The sequence below is a fragment of the Mus caroli genome, chromosome 13 (assembly GCF_900094665.2).
Source record: "Mus caroli chromosome 13, CAROLI_EIJ_v1.1, whole genome shotgun sequence".
NCBI classification, from domain to species: Eukaryota; Metazoa; Chordata; class Mammalia; order Rodentia; family Muridae; genus Mus; species Mus caroli.
The window spans coordinates 77,970,887-77,977,776 of NC_034582.1; the positions used below are offsets into that span (position 1 = coordinate 77,970,887).

General features: G+C 44.3%; 1 long non-coding RNA gene across 1 annotated transcript in view; it reads left to right on the forward strand.

The window, feature by feature from the left end:
- Positions 1-1,458: 1,458 nt before the first annotated feature.
- Positions 1,459-6,890, forward strand: part of LOC110308581 — a 26,129-nt gene continuing 20,697 nt past the window's right edge. Inside the window, exon 1 of the long non-coding RNA XR_003834682.1 lies at positions 1,459-1,572. This is a non-coding gene — a long non-coding RNA (uncharacterized LOC110308581). The remainder of the gene's footprint in view (positions 1,573-6,890) is intronic.

The following is a 6,890-nucleotide window of genomic DNA, read 5'->3' on the forward strand; positions in this document are numbered from 1 at the left end:
CTTTTTTTTTTTTTTGGAGAACTGCAACAACCTTGCCCGGGCGACCTTCCGTTCTGGCCTATGCAATTCAATGAAAGCAAAGAGAAGTTCCAAGAAAAAGCAATGCTGTCCAGCCTCAGCTGCGGGGGTTTCTCTTCCTTCTCCAGGGACCAGCGACCAAACTCTGTACTCTCCACCAAAGATACCCCCACTCAAGGATGTTCCCAGACAGGACTCCAAACAATATTCTGGAGGTAAATTCGAACGCAGCAAGATGATTGTGTTCCAGACCCTCTTAGTCAGTGAACATGTATCATCTTCTTGGAAGAGGAAACGCCTCACTCCATGGTGTCCTTGCCCTATTGATCATAGCCTTGGTTACCCACAGAACTCCCTAGGCTCCTAGCGCCTTAGACTACCACTAATTCATACTTCGGCTTAGGGATTATGAAGAATGCCCAAGGAAGGAAAACTGGAGCATAAGTGGGGAGGGGGCTCAAACGCAGTATATGAGAGAGGTCGGGACATCAGTCTGGCTGGGGGCCTTTGCGATCTGAGATGGGATGCAGGGTGCAAAGCCACCTCCAGAGTTCTGATGCATTCTGAAGAATGGGAAAGCCAAAATGAAAAGTTTGTTTGCTTTTCTTGTTTGTTTTTGGTTTGTTTTTTTTTTTTTTACAAGAATTCAGCCTAAATTATCAAGGTTTATGGTTTGCTTTTAACAATCTTTTCCAAAATAACTAAGAACACTAATTAACTAACTGATAAAACGTGACTGGAGGGAGAAGCCATTGTGTAAATTATTTTTAAGCCAAGAGGCTGTTTTGTGCTTCAGTTGCTCCCATCTTGTCCAGCCTTGCTTGATCGGGGAATACGAAGTTAGAAAGAAAAAAAAGTCTTTTGCATGTTAGATCCAGTTAAGCTTTCTGGAACATTTTCTAAAAGCAAGAACAGGTGTGGTGAACTCTATTCATGGTCTGACCACTTTGTTTCACAGAAGCTTTAAGTTTTCCTCTATGTTCAGAAAATAAAGTTTTTAATACTCACTTTCCAAACCCTTTCTGCATACATTCTGTCGTTTGCCTTAAAGAATGGTGAAGAGCGCTCTCTCTCTGTGTGTGTGTGTGTGTGTGTGTGTGTGTGTGTGTGTGATATTCACTTGTTTTAGATGCTTCAGAAAAGGTAAGGCCCTTATTTTACATCTCTTGCTGATTCCTCTGTGCCCCTTTAAACCGTGCATTTGTGTGGCCCGCTGGCGTTAGATTGGGAGAAATTCGGATCAGCAGCTAGCTCCCTTCTCTCTTCCATGCAGTCTGGCGCACCTACTCACTCGCGCTGCATATCCTCTTTTGTCCACTAGAGGTCACTGGCCCCTCGCGGCTCGCCTCTCGACCCGCTGCCTCCAGCTCCTGGAGCTCAAATTAGCTTCGCGTTAATTAACACCCGAGTCCATCAAGGCGGGTTCCTCTGTACAGTACTCGCAGCAGAGCTTATATAGACAACTTACACACCCAGCCAAAGCAAACCTCCCCAAATCCAACACTTCCAGCATGTCCAAACTGGGAAACAGGCGGCAGAGTAACACGGGGCAAGGTATAGTGCTTTAACTTTTATTGGGTGGGGCTTGCAAAACTGCTGAGAAGAAAGCTTTCTTTGAGAACGCAGGTTCTGTGGGGCTGGTTTACTTCTTAGCTCTCCCAGGCTGGGCAGAGTGCTTTCTGGCCAAGCCAGCATCCCGGTCCTTAAAGAGAATTTCACCAGCCCCTTTCGCTATACAAGAAGGTCGCTGGTCTACACTGTTCTAGGCGCACACGAATGTACTGGCAGATTATTTATTAAAGGACGTAGAGTACAGTGACATTCCCAGAGGTCTTTGAAATTGCTAGAAGAAAGGGGTATACGCGACAGCGTTTCTCGTGTCGTTTGATACAGAACAGGAAAGAAGCGGGTAATGATGAGGGATGCACACCACGAATCGACCCTGTGTACATGAGATGGCCTGAGGTGTCCTGGGAAGTTCTCTGACTCTTGCTGCATGCGCATTTTTACTTTTTGAGATCCTCAGAAAATCTGGAGTCTAGCTTTAATTTTATATTATTTTCAACCAAGGTCCCCAGAAGATTTCCTCCTATGAACTGGGGAGTCTGAGCCTTGGCTCCAGGCCTCAACGAAATTCTTAAAAACTGTGTAAAATGAAGCCTGAGTGTATTCCAGCATAACTGTCCAACTTGGTCGTAAACCGTAAATCGCCGTAATTAGCTGCTTTGATGCGGTGTTTTGTTAGTGGATCACTGCAAGTATTCTTAATTTCCTTCGGGGGGAAATATTGGAGATTTTTATTCTGATCTAAAGATTTGCCTCACTTGAGATCTTTTGCGGTGAAAGTTAGTAGGCATGGGGAGGCGGACTGTGAACTTCCTAGTAGCTTAGGAACTGGACTTTCGTTATCTGGTCCCCTGAAGACCTGGGCATTCGACTACCTTTCCCAAAAACTTTTCAGGCACGGGCGGAAAAAACGATGTGTATTTGTGGTCGGAATAAGGCTTCTCTTGGACTGGTTAATAATGGCAGATACTTAATGAAGCATTGTCCGCCTTCAGGGGAAAGTGGGACCCCAGTCGGACTTCTAACTACATGTGTGCGCTAGGCCATGAGCACCAACAAAGTGCACATCGATAGTATGGAAGCGGGGTAGGGTAGGGGGGTAAAAGAACGCAGATTAGGGGATGCGGGAGAAGTGTCCCCCCCGCAGCAAATGAAAAATCCACTTTTCTTGAGGTGGGAGGGGGAGATCGGGAAGTTCGCAGAAACTAGAACACCGAAGGACTTCGGACACCGCCCGAGTGAATTCCGAGGGTTTGAAACATCATTTTGTATTTCATAACCCTAAACTGAGGTATGGGAGGATCCTTGAAACATCCCCTCAGGATCCAGCCCAACCTAAGTCATAAAAGAGAATTTACGTATATATACCCCAAACTTGGTCTGCCACGACTTGCTTTTGGCAACCTTGTGGCCAAGACAGAGTCCCAGCAGAGGCGTTGCAACCCGACCCCGCTCCAGTCCTGGCACAGGTGTCAGCCAGAGCTGGAATTATGTAATGGATTTGGTGACCTGGGCTCCTACCAAAGGGAATTAGGGAGGGCGAGGCTTTCTTTTTTCTTTTCCTTTTGACTACATCTGGTGTCAGGTGTACCGGATTTGTGGCAGCAGGTGTGATTTGAAGGAAAAGAACAAGTGAAATGGCGGCCAAGCTCAAAGAGCCCTGGGAAGCTGCCAGAGAGCCTGTCATCTCCTCCTTGGCGGCTCACCTGAGGACCTTCCTTGCAGGTGCCCTGGATTCCAAGCAGGATAGGCAAATGTGGGGGTGGGGCTGCCCTCCTTGTCATAAGCTGTGGGAGTTCTATCCTGATACATTTGTTTGCTTACTGATCCCCTCACCTCATGAGCATGAATGTGAGTATAGATACAAAATTAAATTATATATACATATGCATATATGTGATATATACATACATGTGTGTATATATGTGATACACACACACACACACACATATATATATATATATTATTTATATATATATATATATATCATGCAAAGTGTCAGGGAGCCCCTTCTTTTAAGAGTAATGATAACTTTGATAATCTGTGCAGAGGCAAGTCTCTAAATTTAAATGCAAGAGCCCACCCAGTCAGAACCTTTTCCAAGGGATGAAGCCACAGGAGCAATCCCTGAGTGGAATTCATTTCACCAGTTTTGGTAGCTGTAGAAGAGGACTTCAAGCAGGGTTAACCATGTTTCTTTAGGCAGGAAGGTAAGAGACTTGAGGACTAATGACCCCACTCAACAATCGTCAATGTCCTTACTGACATCACTTTCTTGCCATTCTGAAATTTGCCACCCACGGATATTTGAAACCTTAGACAACCAAAGGAATTATGTGAGCCTTGAAAAGTCACATGCTGAATTTGGGGAGTGGCCTTCATTTTTTATGATAAAACAGAGTAGCTTTTAACTGGTGAATATGAAGTCTAAACTGAACTTCCTCATTGATTTCTGAAAGGAAATCAATCAATCAAATTCATTCAAGGTAACCAAAAAGGCAGGTTAAAAAATGAGCACTATGAGACTTGTAGCAGAAGCTCCACATGGTGACCAAAGGACACACAGGGCACAGAGTTGAGTATGCAGTGGTAGTTCACTAATGGGCTGTGAATCCTGGCTCCTTAATTCAGATTGGTGAATTTAGACAAAAGCTTGCAGGTTAGCAAGGCTTGGGTCCACCGTACAAACGAAGTTCCATCTCTGTAGATAAGAGTTCTCTCACTGGCTGCTGCTGGAAACCTGGCAATGTCTCTCTCTATGGATATTTATATGACCCCAGAATGCCACTGAGCTGTGTTAATCATTGTAAGGACTATCGGCAGTGACTACCTGTAAATAATTTTTTTTACAAGTCTCTGAAAGATAAGCAGGAAAAATGTTTCTTGTGGTGGTAAAGGTTCAACTGGAGCCGTTAATATGTCATAATCAGCGTGGCTTGATAGTGAAGGTTCTGGCCTTCCTGGCTGTTGCAAAAGCCTTTGTTTGTTTGTCTGTCTGCTTGTTTGTTTTAATCAGGATGGACCAGTGAAAACAATCAGACAGCACTCCACAGACACCCCTATTTGGGGGGCAGGTATAACTCTCTCTACGAATCTCAATTTTAGGTCTCCCAGGCCAGCGGAATACTGGTAGCAACAGTGGAGAACAGTCTAACACAAACCCGTCTCCTCAGTGAGAGGATTTGGAGAGAGAACCCTTTTTCCTCTTCCTTCTCCTCTTCCTCCCAGAATCAGGTCACATTTCCAAGTCTCTCCTGGAAGCCACACTCCCAGTGCCAGCTGCACACTGCCAGACATACCTTGGGGCTTTCCTGACTTCCTCACAGAAAGTTCCACAGCTTGCCAACAGGCAGCCTGTGTGTCTCTAGGATGTCAGCAGCTATCTGGTGTCTACTTTAAGATGTCTAGCCCATTTTGTGAGTGTGTATGAGCAAATCTGACAAGGTATACAAGTTAAAAGGAAAAACTGGAGTGCAATCTATGAAGTTGTCTATCTGAGGTATTAAGAGAAGTTTTGCAAAGAGAAGTTTTGTGGAGACCTTCTTAAACCCAGACACAGCTATCTTTGGACTTTCTCTATGTCTTAAACATCTGTAATCTAAACCTATGATTGTCACACCCTTCCGCCTCCTCTGGCAATGTCTCATAATTTCAAACAAAGGCAGCCAAACATCTACAATTAGTATTCAACAGGCAAAGGTGGTTAATTATTGTTCGCCTGTTAAATGATGACATATCATAAAGGCTCTATCTCTGGCCTGTCGTTGCACTACAGTCTACATGTTGTCCTTATACACACACTCACTTCACAATGTTTGGGAGATGCTCTGGGATGGAGAACTTTTATCCTTACACACCGGATCCATATCAACGCAGCTTTTTAAGTCTGGGAGGGCACTGCTGTAGCCAGGATGTTTGTTCTAGGCAGCGTGATGCCGACACACAGGCTGGGTTCTGGCTCTGTGCTCTTAGTTTGTTTCCCTGTTGGTGCTCTGCTAAAGAAGCTTGAAAATCCCAGACAGGGTGGTGAAATATGACCTTCACTTTATATAGTTCAGAGCCAGCTCGTTCTGCTCAAGGAAAATATTTTTATTTGCCTTCAACTAACTTAATTTTTCAAAATAAAAAAAAAACCTTCGTTTTCCATTTTACTTTAAGCCCAACGGTAGGCATAAATCAGCAACATCTTCTAACTGTTATCCTGAAATAAAATTTGGAGGTAAATGAGTCCTTATACCACGTGCTAAACAAAATAATGTCCGGGAAATTCTTCCTGCCCTACGATATGCGCATAAAGTCCAGCAATCGTAGTCTCTCAACTAAGTATACAAACCCGTAGTGCTGCGATCCATTTGGTAGTCTCACTGTAATGGCAGGAAGGAGATGGTTACCGCGACACCATTGCTATTATTGAAATTAAACAGCTTTGGAAGATATAATTGCTAATAAAAGGCTTCTTCTCCACGCCCCCTCAAGGGTCCCCCCCCCCGACATTTTATGACGCGCCATTCAAATGAATGTAAGTAGAATTATGTGGAACCTAGCGGCCTACTGTACAAGGTCGCATCTAGAGATCAGCAAGGAAATGAAGATGGGAGGGAGCTCACTGTGTTTAGGTATGGTTGTCTGAGGAAAAAACGCACTCGCGTGTTTAGATATCGATGTTTTAAAACTTTTTCTCTTTATGAATTTTTCAAACCTACCGCGTGCACCCTCCGTGACTCCCCCGTGTCTGTGCATTAAAGGCGTCCATGAAATCATTGTATGGGGCTGGTTTAATGCGGTTAAGAGAGAACTAAAGGGTTGTCTGTGTCGGAAAGCAGGGTCCCATTTCTAATCCCATCACGTACTGAAGCTGTTTTGTGCGAATCTGTGGCTTCCACCTTTTTCCACCCTGGATGTTCCTACTCAGGAAAACCTTTCCAAACGCTCCCAGCTTCGGACGGTTGCCAAAATATCTTGTTTTCTGCCCTACTGATTGCTTTTCATTTTCAGATTATTTTCATCTTACTTAACAATAATAAATGATCCTTGCAGTGTAAAATCTCAGTTTAAATGATCCGTCGTGCTCCAGCCTCTTTTTTTTTTTAAACTTCGAAATGTAATGTCAAATACGTTTAACTTGCTCCTGTCTTCAAGATGCAGGAGACCAAAACTACTTTTGTGCCAGATTTTACCTTCTTTCTTGCTCAGAACGTGCACTGCGCGCTTATATACACACATGCGTTCACGTGTGAGCACAAACACACGTACACACACATATGGAGGGAGGGAGGGAGGGAGGGAGAGAGAGAGAGAGAGAGAGA